A 17,156-nucleotide genomic window follows, 5' to 3' on the forward strand; every position below is an offset into this window, starting at 1 on the left:
GGACCTGTGTCCTTGGACAGGATCTTGGGTCCTTGACAAAGAACTTACAGCAACGTACTCTGAAGACCACCGAGCTAGATCTAGGAGGCTGTAGCACTCTCTGAGTATGTACCTCTGGGCTGAAACAAGTCAGTGGCCAACTAGGAAGTGATCTGTGCACTCAAAATTAAAGTGCTGTGAGTGAGATGAAATCTACTGCAAAGCCCCATAGGTATTCCTCCATCAGTTGGGGCTGTCAGTCAATTTTGCTCCTTGAAACAGGAGATGCAAGTGATGTATTTTCCGTGCTGCTACACAAATCTAGCGAAAGGTTTTGAAAACATAAGTATGAATTATCTATACTAATAAAAGCATAATATGCTAATTAGACCAGACAGTCGAATGACCTTTCGGACATCATTCCAGACATCCTTCCAGGTGAAGCTGCAGTGGCAGGAGCCAAGGCAGAGGCGGTTAGGGGTGATCAGGCAGGCAGGCAGAGTGGTTAGGAGCCAGTGGTCCCAGATTGCAAGTCGGATATCCCCTGAGGGGTCCCGAATTTCAAGAGAGTCCAGGCCAGGCTAAGCCCCCTCCTCTCCCCCGATGTGAATTTTGTGCACCAGGCCTCTAGTAAGTATATAAAAATAATAAATCTTGGCCATGGCTCAGGGATACATGATTATTTTTTATTGTAGTTAACATAGTTTAACATTTTAAAGGAGAAAATCACATGATCTGCTTGATATAGAAAAAACATTCCATAAAAGTCAGCATTTTATCATTATAAAAACTTTTAGAAAAATAGGAATATAAGGGACCTTCCTTTTTTTTTTCTTAATCCCCACTCGAGGATATCTTTCCACTGGTTTTTTTAGAGAGAGTGGAAGAGAGAGGGAAAGACAGAGAGAAACATTGATGTGAGAGGAACACATTGATTGGTTACCTCCTGCATGAGCCCTCACCAGGGCCTGGGCCGGGGAGGAGCCTGCAACCGAGGTATGTGCCCTTGACCAGAATGAAACCCAGGACCCTTCATTCCATAGACTGACACTCTACCCACTGAGCCACACTGGCTGGCCTAAGGGTCACTATGACGCACACTGACCACCAGGGAGCAGATGCTCCTACCAGTAGGTTAGTTGCTTCTGGGGTCCGGCCGATTGGGACTGGGTGAGATGGGCCAGACACGCCTTGGAGCCCCCCTTGGTCCCTCCCCAGCTGGCAGCACGTGGGGTGGCACCGGGGCTTGAAGGGTATCTGCAGAGTTAGTGGGGCCCCTCCAGCAAGTGGGGTCCCTCGGCCTGCCTTGCAGGGATCGGGTCAAAACCAGTAGCCCGACATCCTGGATTGCAAGAGGGTGCAGGCCAGGCTGAGGGACCCCACCAGTGCACGATTGGGGAGGGACTGCGGGAGGGCTCCGGGGTATGTCTGGCCCATGTCGCCCAGTCCCAATTGGCCGGACCCCAGCAGCAAGCTAACCTACCAGTTGGAACGTCTGCTCCCTGGTGGTCAGTGTGCGTCATAGCGACTGGTTGAACACTTAGCACATTAGACTTTTATTATATAGGATGGGTGCAGAGAGAGACATCAAGAGAATATAATGGAGTACTCTCAAAATAAACTCAAGTATCTTAGTTAGTTTGGGCTGTTATAACAAAATACCACAGACTGGGTTGCTTAACCAACAAACATTTATTTCTCACAGTTCTGGAGAGTAACAGTCCAAGATCAAGGTCCTGGCAGATTTGGTGTCTTATGAGAGCCTACTTTTTGGTTTTTAGACAGCCATCTTTTTGCTCTGTCCTCACATGGGGGAGAGAGAGCAAGAGGTTGCTCTCTGATCTCTTATAAAGGTACTAATTCCATCATGAGGACCCACTCTCATCACTTCATCTAGCTCTAATTACCTCAAAGGTCCCACAGTACCAAATCCTCTCCAAATACCATCACATTGGGGGTTAGGCCTTTCAACATATGAATTTTGAGGGGGCACAAATATTCAGTGCATAACACCAGGTACATGAAAACGTGCTTTATGATAGAGTGAGCATTGTTCTAATATTAATTGAAAAATCATTTTGAAAAGGACCCTTAAACCTTTTTCAGGAGGCTTTCTATAATATGGGCCCAATATTCTCCTTCTGGCCAGTTTCTTCTTGCACTTGAAGAAATATGTGCCTCCTTGAGGAAAAGAGATGATGACTGAATGGTTTTAAGGTCCTTTTAAGAGCTGACAAAGATTTTTTTGAGAACATACAAATTTCATGCCTAATTGTTCACCATCTATAAACAAGGCTAATTTTATATAAGTATACTAGAAGCCTGATGCATGGAGGGGTTCCCTCAGCCCACGCCAATCAGGGACCCCTAAGGGGATATCCAACTGCTGGTTTAGGCCTGTAGGATTGGGTCTAAACTGGCAGTCAGACACCCCTCTCACAATCTGGGACCGCTGGCTCCTAACCACTCACCTGCCTGCCTGCATGATTGCCCCTAACCCCTCAGCCTGCCTGCCTGATCACCCCTAACCTCTCTGCCTGCCTACCTAATTGCCCCTAAGTGCCTCTGCCTGCCTGATAGCCCCCAACTGCTCTCCCTTGCTGGCCTTATTGCCCCTAACTGCCCTCCCCTGCCTGCCGGATCTCACCCACAACTGCCCTTCCCTACCAGCCTGGTTGCCCCCAAAGGCCCTCCTCTGTGGCCAATTTGGTTCTGATTGGTCAGTTTCTATGCCAGTCAGCATCAAAAGTTCCACCTCCTAGGCAGCTGTTGGCTCCTCACAGTTGACACAGATTTGGTTCTGATTGGTCAGTTTCTATGCCAGTCAGTGTCTCTGAGCCTATAAATGGGGCCTGATCAGAAAGGCAGGGCTGATCAGCAGCTCTGGTGGAGGCCTGGAGAGAAATGGAGGTGCGGCTGTTAGCCAGGCAGGGAGAGAAAGAGAGGCAAGTTCTGATCAACAGCTGCCACAGAGGCTACGGATCAGACCCTGACTCTCTCTCTGCAGGCCTCTCTCAGGGCCTGATCCACAGCCCCCTAGGCAGTCAGTACTGGTTTGGGACGCCGGCAGTGGCCCCAGTCAGTGCTGGGTCGCCAAGGCAACCCAGTGTGGTTGAGTCTTCAGTAGTAATCAGTAATCTGTCATTAAGACCCTGGCTCTTTATTATATAGATAGTCTAACATTAACTTTAGGAAGCCTGCACCCTGCTTATTAATCACAAAACCTTCCTCTTCCCATGAATTACCTATTTCTTTTTTTTTTTTAAATATATATATTTTATTGATTTTTTACAGAGAGGAAGGGAGAGAGATAGAGAGTTAGAAACATCGATGAGAGAGAAACATCGATTAGCTGCCTCCCGCACATCTCCTACTGGGGATGTGCCCGCAACCCAGGTACATGCCCTTGACCGGAATCGAACCTGGGACCTTTCAGTCCGCAGGCCGACGCTCTATCCACTGAGCCAAACCGGTTTCGGCCCCATGAATTACCTATTTCAAAAGCAACACAACATATTCCGTCTTCCATTTCCATTTAAATATGGATAATATAAACTATCTTTATATATAGTTTGGTATGTGGGGGGTTGTGGGAATAGTCAACTAATCAAATGATCTCCTCACCACCTCCAGGTAAACTCTTCCCCTCTGTGATTCACTGATCAGAAATTGGTTTACTGCTAGAAGAAAAAACGGAAGCTGTCTCAGGTGTTAGATAGGATGAACTGCCTATGAAATAGTACAATCAGATCCAGGAGGAATACATTTAAACTGTTTCTCCCTATAGGATTTGATGGAAACAGACCATTTTGTTCCAATTGCCATGTGCTTCAGCAAATCATTCTGGCTGTTCTGAGTAGTCGCCTTGCAAGCCCATGAGCTACCGTTTGAGATTTTACTTCATACTCACAGTGCAAAGCTGAAGCAGAATGGCATCCATGCAGTTCCAGTCTGTTCTATTCAAGAGTTTGACAGATTCAGACCCAGGCCTGGCTTTCAGTACCATGGAGCAATGGTATTTCCTGGCTTGATCATAAAGTTCTCTTGGCAATACTGTGTTGAGTTTTTATGGTTTATCTAAAATCAACAAGTGAGAGTTTATGATGAGAACAACCTTCTAAAATGTTTGATCAGAAAAAATACCAGGTAACCTATTCCACAGCAACTCTGCATTTACATAATTAATAATGTTATTACATACATATATGGGTGTTTGTTTACCTGATCACTTTTCTGGGTAACTTCCACAAAAGCAGGAACCTCCTTTGTCTTGTTCACAGTCATATCTTCAGTATTCAGCACATACACGCTTGACACAGTATGTACTTAATACTTGGGTTACGTAGGAGGTCCAATCCTACGGCGCGATTTTCGCCGTAAGTCGGAACCCACCTACATAAATAAGCACCTATGTCACTCACATGGAGCACATACACAGCAGTAATAAAGTGAAACAGTAAAAAAAAATTTAAAAGAAATATAACAATTCCTGACCTTTACTTGTGGTAAATAAATAATAAAAAACATAAAGTACATGTGTACATACATCGAAATGAAGTAACTTTTTCTTTTTTTTATAAATAAACTAGGGGCCTGGTGCACAAAAATTTGTGCACTCGGGCGGGTCCCTCAGCCTGGCCTGTGCCCTCTTGCAGCCTGGGACCCCTCGGGGGGATGTCCACCTGCTGACTTAGGCCCACTCCCCGGGGGATAGGGCCTAAGCTGGCAGTCAGACAGCCCTCTGGCAGCCTGGGAGCCCTCGGGAATGTCTACTTGCCAGTGGGGAGCAGACCTAAGCTGCAGTTGGACATCCTTAAAGCTGCTGAGGAAGCGGGAGAGGCTCCCACCACCACCGCTGTGCTGGCAGACATCAGCCTGGCTTGTGGCTGAGCAGAGCTCCCCCTGTGGGAGTACACTGACCACCAAGGTGCAGCTCCTGCATTGAGCATCTGCCCCCTGGTGGTCAGTGTGTGTCATAGTGACCAGTCATTCCCAGTCATTTTGCTGTTAGGGTCAATTTGCATATTGCCCTTTTATTATATAGGATGGGAGATGGCGGCATAACCACGAAACAACGTATGTCAAGTCTGATGTAAGCTGAGGACTGTCTGTATATGATTATTGAATATATACATCAACTCTTACCAGGCCAGCCCTGACTGGGTGGCTCAGTTGGTTAGAGCATTTATCTAGTGTCCCAAAAGGCTGTGGGTTCAATTCCCTGTGAGAGCACATACCTAGGTTGTGGGTTTGATCCTCGGTCGGGGAATGTACAGGAGCCAACCAATAGCTCTCTCTCTCTCTCTCTCTCTCTCTCTCTCTCTCTCTCTCTCATTCTCTTTTTCTGTGTGTGTGTGTGTGTGTGTGTGTCTACCTTCCTTTTTCTAAAAAAAAATAATTGCATACTCAGTGAGGATTTAAAAAAAATAAACTTGCCAGGCCAGCCTCTCCCGCATATATCTAAAACCAGTCCATGGGTTAGGAAACGCAATAGAGAAAAGATGTTCTCCTGGTTATGTTATAACTCATAATGATCCTACAAGTCAAGCAAAATGTCCCAGTTTTACAGATAAGAAACAGGTAATATTCAGAAAGTCATCCAGCTAGCAAATTAGGAAGCTGTGACTTGACATCAAATCCAAAGTGTGTGCTCTCAAGCATCACAGGATACCAACAGCAACAACCCCCCAAACCTCGCTTGCAAATAGATGAGTTCCAAGAAACACTCGCTCCATTTCCAAACTTCTTGAACAGAATGAATCTCACCATCAATCGACATAATTGCTAAATTACAAAACAGGCATTGCGAGTAACCCTAAAACACTTCTAAATTTTCTCGCTAACAACCGATTACATCCTCTTTTGCAAAGTAAGTAAAATTGTTTGCTATTCAGGCCTCCGAAAGGCTTAAATGTTCCATACAGAATATATGAGATCTAGAGAACCATTAAGTCATTACCTAGTGCCAGATTGAATGTTACAGTGTATTTTTCTGGTATTTTAACCTGTCTAGCAGCTAATGACTCGGAAAGTGTTCCTCTTATTTAATCCCTCTCAAAATTTTTTCCTCACCAAGAAGCTACTAATAACCTCCCTTGTCAGGGAAGTTAGTCTCTTCAGATACCTGTCAAATGATTTTATGTGATTAATCTAAAGCAAAGGTGTTTTTTTGTTTTTTGTTTTTTTTTAAAGAAGTAGCAGAATCATTCTGGAAAGCAAACAAGAAAAAGCACTCAGCTGGGAAGTGTCGTTATTACACATCCACCACTGGCAGGAGCACGAAAAAGGCACACAAGTCATACACCGGCATCTAAAATCAAATGCACGTCAACTTACATCCTAGTCTTCTGTTAAGCTGATAAATTATTCAGCCTTCTTACACATTTAATAACTCTCTGAAACAGGTCCCAGAAAGTATTTGCATATAAAATATAATTTGAGAATTAAACAAAGCTTTGGTAGAAGGCTACAGCCTTATCCAAGCTAACTGACAAAAATATTCAAAGCAAGCTCTCCATCCTGATGATTCATTCCCCAGTCACTTTCCTCAAAGAACAATTCTTTCTGGATGGGCCTTTACCATCCTGGTAGCTGCCTAATTCCTGGAGAGTGAGGTGGGCTTGATTGACCAGCCAGAGGGCTTGATGAAATCTGCCTTTAATATCCTCAAATGTTTTTTTCCCAACCTCTGCACAGAAAGATCTTCTTGGGAGGTGATCCTTTATTTGGATCTTTCTCATAAATGTGAGAGAGAGAGAGAGAGAGAGAGAGAGAGAGAGAGAGAAAGAAAGAAAGAGAGAAGTTGGTTGCTTTTGGGTCATTAACACCTTTGAAGATATTTATCTCAGAAGATTGTGCCAACAAAATGAAAATATAGAAGAAACGACTGCCCATTCTTCACAGACAGTTAACAACAGGCAGAATGGCAGGGCAAACACCAAGCGGTCTTTGTGGTGCGCAAAGAAATACTGACATCTGCTGGTGGGTCTGGAAGGCACAGGCCTCTCCCAAGGGTCCCCTTTAGCTGTTCGGAATTAAAGGGATTAAAATCCAACAGACAAAATCCAGAACTATTATAAGAAAAAAAAAATGAACTTATTATTAATACTGACTATTTCTATTATTTATTATACTTGTTTTATCTACGAGATAGATAATCATTGACGAAATCCCTACACCCCAAATAGTTAGCCAGCAAGACCCATGGTCAAGGCAAGAGTAAAAGGAACCAAATTCCCTACTAACTTTTTATGATCCCAAAACATACATCTTCAAAATCAGTGCTTCTAAAAGCAGCAAGAACAATGGGACGTGATGGTGCTTAGTCAGAAGATGGACCTTTGTTCAAATCCAGGGACCTCCACTTGGCTATGTCATTTCTGCCAGTTAAGTTAATTTCTCAATATTCCCAGTCGAAAAGGAGGATCAAGAATACTCCCATTATGCATATAAGCCTAACCAAAGGACACAGACACCAGGGGGGTGAGAGCATGAATGGGGGTTTTGGGAGGGGGGGCAATGGGGGGCATAAAGACACATATGTAATACTTTAATCAAAAATAAATAAATAAATAAATAAATACTCACATTAAATACTCAATAATGGTGTTGTTCTAGTTAAAGGACAGGAACCATCCTGGGACCATTTGGTTCTTGACTGGCCAAGCTGGGACTGAGGAGAGTGCTTCTCAAACTTTGATTGGCACACAAACCACCAGGGAACCTGATTAAAATGAAGATTCTGACTCAGGTACCTGGAGGCCAGCTCTCCACGGAGCTCCCTGGTGCTGCCCTGGCTGGAGGGGACGGCCCTGGGGAGCCTCCCACGCCCTCAGGTGCTCAGGAGGGTTGAAAAGTTTCAAATGAGCGTAAATCATTCTACACTTCAGTCATTCTAATTCATGGATGAAGAGTGTGTAAGAAAGCTCTGGGAGAAAAAGAATTTGGAGGATGTAGAAAAATTGAAAACTTCATCCTCAGCCCTAGAAAGTTTTATGGATTCCACTTCTCAGGAGAGACACGAGGAGTTTCGGTTCTGAATCAAAACTTCCCGATAAGAGGGCGTAAGCACAGCAGTTCATTTCCACGCTAGGCTTTCTGTAGCCTCCCCCACGGCCAGCAGTGAAGATCCTGGAGTTTGGAGGCACAGGCCAGTTTGCACCCTGGCTTTGCCACCCACCATCTGCAAGGTGTTGGGCAAGTTGTGGTTCTTTAACTTGTCAAGGTCTTAGATTTCTCAGAGAATATTGTGCAAGTTAAACAAGATAATACAGATAAGACTCTAGCTAGCATATAGCTTGCTCAATAGATGGTAGCATTATTATTGTTTTCATGATGATATAGCAAGCTGCTGTTTTCATTCTTTCCTAAATTCAGTGCTGCAATTGGGTAGCACATGTTAGAGCAGGTTGTGGACATCACAGAACAAGGTTTTGGAGGAAGCAAGATGGTAGCTTTAAATCCAATGTCCACCACCAACTGGGATAACTTCAGGCAAAATGATATAAATCTCTGGGCCTCAGGGTCCATCTGCAGGACAGGGAAAGTATGACCTACTCGGATGGTGTGAGGATTAGAAGTGCCAGTGGATCAGAAGCCCTCACAATCAGTAGCCGTTAGTATCAATGGGAAAACCATTATACTGGAGTCAGGAGACGCGTTCTAAAGCTCCTCATTCTTCTGACTTTTCAACCTGGATACATGACATTTTAGGTAAGTCAGTTAATATCCTCGGACTAGTAAACTGCCAAATAGAGACAGGAAGTTTTGGTCACAGCATTACTGTGTGAGTCAGGTTTTAAAAAATTATCATTATTGAAACCAGTTAAATTATATTATAAAGTATTTTTACATGCATGTGGTTTTTAAAGGATAGAGAGTGCTTTATGCATTATCACAATTATTGTGTACAACAAGGTCATAGGGTAGAAAGAATGGGGTTGCCATTCAAGGGGTTGTCCAACATTCAAACTACCCCTGTGTTAGCACCCTGTTCTCCGCTTTAGGAAATCTATTTCTGTGGCCATCTTTCTATGTGATCAGACCTTCTGTCTCTGCACCACAAAGCTCTCCTTGGACCTCAGCTCCGCGGTGAGTGTTAGGATAGCAGAGGGATGGCGAGTTCATAGTCACGGCCTCTCGTGATGACTGTGGCTGGACTCCAGCGTGCCCTCCTGCACAGTTCCTGCTGTCTAGGGTTCCCATGCTTCCGTGTTTCTTGGCTGTTTTCCGCGCCTGATCCCCCAGCTCTCCTACCATTCCAATACATTCCCTTTATGTTTAAGAGGGCCACAGCTGGACTCTGTTGCTTGCCACTAGGACCCTGACTAACTGCATAAGCATCTGCTTTGCATTTTCTTTGCTGAAGCTACTGCCAACGTTCTTGTAATGAGCTGAGCCAACACAATTCAAACCGTAGTTTATAACTGTGCAATGTACAGGAGGCGCCAGCAAAGGCAGAGGAAGGAATTTAAAAGTGGTTATCCTCCTTTAGAAATTTTTAATTTGAATGTCACTTCATTTTCTGTGAATCAGGCATTCATGTCCCTTTCTAAAAAGGCGCCACCATACTAATAAATGAAAATCTTCATGATCAGATGTATTTATGTACAAGACTGGTACCATACAATACTGTGAGCAGAGTTGACAAGTGCTATGTGCTTCGTAAATTTAGAACTTCATTTCCTAAATGTCAAGTGTTTATTACCTACAACAAAAAAGGAAAAACAATTCTACATTTAAACGTGTTCTGTAGCTTTTTTGATGAGACATTTTAGGGATCATTAGTTGTCTAAATAGAAATGATATTTTAGAGAGGGGAAGAATATGAAAGATTGTTCTCTAGTTTAAGACTATGCCCTTAAACTTGCAATAAAGCTGTAAACTCAAGTAGGCAGTTTGCATGCTGGGTATTCCAAGTTCTATCTCCTTGTGCTCTCCCCTCTAAGGTTCCTTCTTCATTTTAAAGACAATTGCATACGAAAGCAGCCAGCACACGCCCTGGCCGGGAGGCCCAGTCAGTTGGAACGTAGTCCCATGCACCAAAAGGTTGTGTGTTCGTTCCCCAGTCAGGCCCAGTTAGGGGATCGATGTTTTCCTCTCACACTGATGCTTCTCTCTGATGAAAGAAAAGATAAAAAAAAGCACCAGCACAGGGCCAGCCTCCAGTGAGGGCTTAAAAATAAGATTACCTCCCTTTCCTCTTTCACTTAATAGACAAAGTAAACTCTACACATGTCATCTGAGGGTTAAAGAAAAGTTCATCTCTGGATTTCATGAACTTGCTGTATCTTGTGCTGTGGTTTCCGGAAATGAATTTTGTCAGAAGGGAATAATCATTTTGAAAATAAATAAATAAATAGAACTTCTCATGATTTCCAGAAAGGATAATAACATAAAAACTATTGGTTTTCTATCTCTGGCACACTGTTCTTCATCCGATTTCTTTTGCATCTGTTCTGCTTTAATTTGGGACTCTAGGGAATACATGTCTAATTGTCTAGAGGTCAGCTTCAGAGCGTTCAGGCCTCAGAGAAGTTCTGTTGGATTTTTTGCATGATGGTTTATGATGTGGATCATTCAAGGGACTCTTTCCTCAATTGTCTCCTTCGTTTTTCCTTTTGTTTGGCTCTGTGGCGTCTGGGGGATAGCCAGGCTCAGGGCTGACATTTCCCAGAAATTAATGTCAGGTATGAATGCTGGGAGGTGTGCTGTCACAAGTGAGAACTGTCGAGGAGAGCCATCTCTCATGGGTGCAGGCCCCACAGTAAGAACGCTCACGGGAAAGTAAACATAATTCTCCTGGAAGAAGCAAGCAGTCTGCACCTGCTTCTCTTGACCTCATTTTCGTAGGCTGCAGAATTGATTTCAAGGTGGTCCCTCTAAATCTCTGCAACTTTTCGTAAATTGGTGCTTGCTACAAGCAGCTTCAAAATCTCAAGTAACTGCCTCTCCATCCGCCCCCATGTATTACACACACTATCTGTGAAGAGCAACTGAGTAAGGCGGGAAACTACAATGGCAATACATCGTTTCAAAAAATGTGCATGCGTCACAACCATCTAGGCATTATATATCCCTTAGAAGAGAGAGTTCAGTGGCTGGAGACAGGGAGTCCCTTTTATGGGACTATTAAGCACAAAGGGACACGGAATGAGGGTCAGTGGAGCAGTCAGCAGTGTTCCCAGAGAGGAAATGGTCCAACCTGTACTAAGAGAAATGCACTCTTGAAGCAGGTGAATGGCAATCAGACAACTGGTAGAGCCTCAGTCTCCAATTTACAGCATGACGCTGGAGCCTTCATTAGCCAAACACCTGGCTTGCTAATGTGATACTTGGAAAGTCAGCAAATTGTGCCCTTTTCCTTCTCCATCAAATGAATCTCCCCAGTGGTGAGCTGGCTCTCCCGAGGACAGCTTTTCTGTGGTTTAAAGAATTTAGGATCTTCTGGAGAACCTCTAGGATGAAGACTTCTAGCTCTTGAATGACACTGCAAGATGAACTAGAACCTATTGCATGATGCCACAGTCCTTCACAGGAAATGCGTCTAGAAAGGTCAAGCTTCAGCCCAACATTCATTAGGATGACCATTGAGCATCATTGCTGTCTTTTATCCAGTGGGCATCTTAAAAACTCAGTGCACGGAATGGACAGTCGTCTGGGCCTCCAGGCCAGAAGTTCCACACTGGCCCTGGCTTTGCCATCCATCAGCTACAGGATTGATGTGGGGGTCACCCAACCTCACTGAGCTGCAGCTTCCCTTTACGAAATGGAGATGAGCATCATGATGGGCTGTATGAGGCAGTGATATATGTAAAATCACTATGAATACAATGTTCCACCCACCTATCAGTATCTCATTATTATTGATGACCAGTGAATTGGGGGGTGAAAAGACTCTGATTTATGATCCACAGAAGAGTGAAAACTTGCAAAAGGAAATTAATGAGGAATAGAGATTTAAATAATTAAGGATGAAGAGATTTGCCAGCACAGGCCAACTTTTATGTCCCTTTCAAGTTCATGTGATCAGGGTACATAATGTGTCCCAGAAATAAGCTAAAATCATTTAGCTGAGGTGATGTGCAGGGAGGGCGATTATTTCCTATCAAACGCACATGACAAAGATGGGCAGCCTCATTTCCCATAAGAACATACTGAGGCTCAATTAGCTGCATAATTAAAGGCATTTTTCTATCAAAACACTCCCAATATAAAAAAATGAAGCAAGCATGTTATATATGATGGTGCAAGGGTTATGGATGAGTAAAGAAGGATCAATATGATAAATTTTTTCTTCCTTCAAGAATAAAAAGAGTTTCATTTTAACCTGAGAAATAAAAACCATTATACCATGATATAATCTATAGTTAGCAAATCAAGAACTCCATAAAAATATTCAATGTTTTGAGGAAGCCTTAAAGCCTACTGCATAATAAACCACATTGCCAGAAGATTAAATCCAAATTATGGCATTATTCAGAAAGAAATTGGCTCAGTCAAAATAGCTATTTCCTGCCTGTCCTCCAAACCCTCTAATTGTTTTCTTAACCTTGAGCTCTATTCGACTTACAATGATATTTTTTTAAGTTTATATGAAATGAATTTCAAAGTTTGAATGAGATTCCTTTACAATTCTTTCAAACTCTTCATTCTGCAGGTGGAGAAAACCCAGTATCATGATAAAACTTTAATTCCCACTTTATTTTGATACCCTAAAAGGAGTTGAGTTGGAGATGATCAAACAAACAAACAAAAAAACTCCAAGTAAATACAACATCACCCTCATTCATTTAGAAATGTAAGCATTTACAACTTGTTTTATTAAAGAAAATGAAAATTTGTATTGTGTTCCTTAAAATTCAACCCGGTCTCCAATTTAATGTTAACCCCACATTATTACTCTTTTTGTTTATTTTAAAATCTGAGATGATACTCATCCATTAGTCTAAACATAAGTCAATTACCCCATATTTACCTCCATGTTTTGTTGATTTGTGTCTTTTCCTTCTATCTTGAACTGTAAATATAAAAATCTCAGGTTAGTAGGTGTCTCAAATTTGGAGGTAAAGTAACACTATAAATGACTATGAAAGAATTTTGCTTCTGTCGGCTTAGCCATGGTATATATCAGTCCTCCTATAGAACTCTAAAATACCTATTACTGCCATAGATCAAAATTATGAAGTCCATTTACACTTTTGCACTTATTTCAAATATTTTCAAAAAAACTTTAAAAATGTGAAAGCTTGTCCTATTTCTCTCTTACCAAACAGATGGTGTCTGATATTCCTGAAATACTAGCCTCATTATAGATTCTACTTTTACATATTTATTTCCTATGAAAGTGGGGGAAATGAGGCAGAGAAAAGATTCCTTGGAAGCCTGAGAAAATTAGTTTTTAGGACCTCATCCCCACGACTTATATCAGTGTCCTCAGGTATTTTGCATACTCTCTTTACAAAACAGATTCCTGGCCTGCAAATTAAGGAATATGTAATATGTTGAGGTGGTTTTTGCTTGCTTTTCCCTAAATAAGCAATAACCGTGCAAACCTCATGGGCTTTCCTGTGAAAATAAACACTGGAAACGATGACTCTGAATTGATAAAGCAAAATGAATAAAAATAAGATGAAACATAATAAAGCCAGGAAGTAAGTGAAAGCTTTATGAGAAATCAAGTATATAGAGTCTCCTCCATCTTTGTTTTTATTAGCATCTGAAATTTGATATACATGTTAATATCTAGTAAGGAATTCTTTGTGGTTGCAGGAAGACATTTGAAATATCTACACTAATAAAAGAGAAAAATGGTAATTGGCGTATGGCGATACCTTTTTCATTGGCTAATCAGGGCTATATGCAAATTAACTGCCAACTAAGATTGGCAGTTAACTGTCAACTAAGATTGGCAGTTAACTGCCAACAAGATGGCGGCTAATTTGCATATGTAGGCACAATGCAGGGAGGCGAAAGGGAAAGCAGGAAGAAGCCCCCTGCCACTGACAGTGATCGGAAACCCAGGGGGGAGCTAAGAGCTGGGGGGCAGGGCAAAGGCGACCCTGGGGCCGCCTTTGCCCTGCCCCCCAGCCATGATTGGAGAATCAGGCGCCTTTGCCGCCCTGGCCAGTGATAGCAGGAAGTAGGGGTGGAGCCAGCGATGGGAGCTGGGCACGGTCGAAGCTGGCAGTCCCAGGAGCTAGGGGTCCCTTGCCTGGGCCTAAAGCGAAGCCCATGATCGTGGCGCCCCCCGCAGCCACTGCAGGTCCCCGCTGCCCGGGCCGGATGCCTCGGCCAGAGGCATTAGGCCTGGGCAGGGGCGGAGCCTGCAACCGCGGGGAGCTGGGGGTCCCCTGCCCAGGCCTGACACCTCTGCCGGAGGCCTCAGGCCTGGTCAAGGGGCCGATCCGGTGATTGGTGATCGGAGGGTGATGAGGGTCAACTCCTCTGGCTGAGGCATCAGGCCTGGGCGGGGGGCGGAGCCGGGGATTGGGGGAATATGATGGTCCCCTTGCCCAGGCCTGAAGCCTGGGTCAGAGGCGTCAGGCTTGGGCGGGGGGTGGAGCAAGCGATCAGAGGGAGATGGGGGTCCCCTGCCCAGGCATGATTCCTGGGCCAGAGGCCTCAGGCCTGGGTGGGGGCCAGAGCCAGTGATCGGGGGGAGATGGGGGTCCCCTGTCCAAGCCTGACACCTCTGGCGGAGGCGTCAGGCCTGGGCAAGGGGCTGATCAGGCGATCGGAGGGTGATGGGGGTCAACGCCTGAGGGCTCCCAGTATGTGAGAGGGGGCAGGCTGGGCTGAGGGACACTCCCCCCCCCCCCCCCCCACACACACACAGTGCACGAATTTCGTGCACCGGGCCCCTAGTCAAAATATATGACTCAAAATGTTAAAGCTATAGCAAGAAAATCACAAGAAAAAAAATCCATGGGTATAATTCAAAAAATACTCAGTCCCTACTGTGTTCCAGGAAATACACAGTGAGCAGAGTCCCTGCCCTCTGGGGTCACTTCAAATATTCCTAACATGAACTGAAAAAGATATATTGGATTCTTACTTTTTCTTTTCTTAGACTATAAGCTTAAGGGAAAATTTGAAGCAATACATTCATGGAGGTGAACACAAAATATATACCTCATAAAGGAAGTATTAACCCCTCCGCCCCCACCTTCTCCAGAAATGAAATCTTTCCTCTGTATTAACCATCTGGACCAGATGACTCACAGGGTAAATGATCATTTGTGAAACTCTTGTGATTAATGGCAATTAACTAATTTATTGAGTGCCATATGAAAGATGCGGTCAGGCACTAGGACAGATACAGTTAAGGTGAGATAGGATAGACTACCTAGCCTTTCAGGCAGCTGGAATTTACATATTTGAAAAACAAACATATAAGATAAAGTTGAGCCGAAACCGGTTTGGCTCAGTGGATGGAGCGTCGGCCTGCAGACTGAAGGGTCCCCGGTTCGATTCCGGTCAGGGGTATGTGCCTGGGTTGCGGGCACGTCCCCAGTGGGGGGTGTGCAGGAGGCGGCTGATCGATGTTTCTCTCTCATCGATGTTTCTAACTCTCTATCTCTCTCCCTTCCTCTCTGTAGAAGAAATCAATAAAATATATTTTAAAAAAAAAGAAGATAAAGTTGATAAAATATTTTCCTAAGCCATGTAAAGCAGAGGATCTGCTTTGTAGATGAATAACATATTTTGACTTAAAGTTTCTCTTTGCCCTGGTCCAGTTGAAGGTAAATAGGCCAGCAGTTCATAAAATTATTGTTTCAAAAATTCCCATCCTTGGACCCCAGCTATGCCTTCAGCATCTTCCCATTTCTGCCACAGGAAAACTTCATGATATGCTCCTTTTGGGCATCCAGAATACTGCTATTCCTGTTGTTCCCTCTCTGTTACCAAATTGGGAAGGTTCCAAGACAGTCTGACAAAAACCAATTCATTCTAAAATGTTTGTTCAACATGACATTGCATTTTCTTTAAACGTCTCATCTTATGCTCTTCTCCACCCTGCATCTCTCTACAACCCTCGTTACCCAAAACTTCCCACAGAAAGGTTTGAACATTTTCAGGATCCAGGGGACTCCTGAGATCACAGACCTTTTCAACTGGTCCAATGGATTACAAGGCAAAGGGAAGTCAAACAGGCAGTCACGGGATGTGCTCCCATCATGACTGAAGGAGGCCGGAGGTGTTGGGAGACTCTTATTCCAGGTTGCATTGCTAAATGAGAAAGATGCTAGGTCTCCTCATCCCTGACATCTTTTTTTTTTTTTTTTTTTTGGAATTTTTGTAAGTTTATTTGAGCCAAACTGATGACATATGCCAGGGAGCAAGATCTCAAATGTTCCTGGACATTTTTAAATAGCATAATTTTTTCATTTCAAGACTCTAAGGTTTGTGTTGTTTTTAAAAATAATATAGAAGATAGAAGTTTTTACTTGGAAATAAAAATTCTTTCACAAATAGAAATTGAATTCACTAAACATTTAATTTTATAAGTGGAGAAATTGCCAATTATAATATCTCCATCTTTTGCCTTGGCTAGTGTGGCTTATTTGGTTGGAATGTTGTCCCATGTACGAAAAGGTGGTGAGTTTGATTCCCTGTTGTGGGCTTGATACCCCCACCTCCTACACACACACACACACACACACACACACACACACACACACACACACTGTCAGGGCTCATGTGAGAGGCAACTGATTGATGTTCCTCTCTCAAATCAATGTTTCTCTTTCTTCCTCTCTCTAAAATCAATAACAATTGTTAAAATATATCTCCCTTCTTCAAATCTTTCCACCAACCTGCCCACTCCTTAAGCTAATCTTCTATTAGAACTGTCTTTAAAAATAAACAAACCTAGCCCAGCCGTATGACTCAGTGGTTGAGCATTAACCCATGGACCAAGAGGTCACCAACTGATTCTCAGTCAGGGTACATGCCTGGATTCCCAGTTAGATTCCCAGTGGGTACGTGTGGGAGACAGCCAATGGATGTTGATGTTTCTCTCTCCCTCTCCCTTCTTCTCTCTCTAAAAATCAATTAAAAATATTAAAAGCAAACCTGTTTATAAAAGTGTGTATAAATATGATTATTGTACCTGCAGAATATAACTCATCTCAGGAACACAAAAAGGCAAATAATTATCTCTTTTACTTCTTCCC

This window comes from Myotis nattereri (assembly GCF_964212035.1).
Source record: "Myotis nattereri genome assembly, chromosome: 1".
Classification (NCBI taxonomy): domain Eukaryota; kingdom Metazoa; phylum Chordata; class Mammalia; order Chiroptera; family Vespertilionidae; genus Myotis; species Myotis nattereri.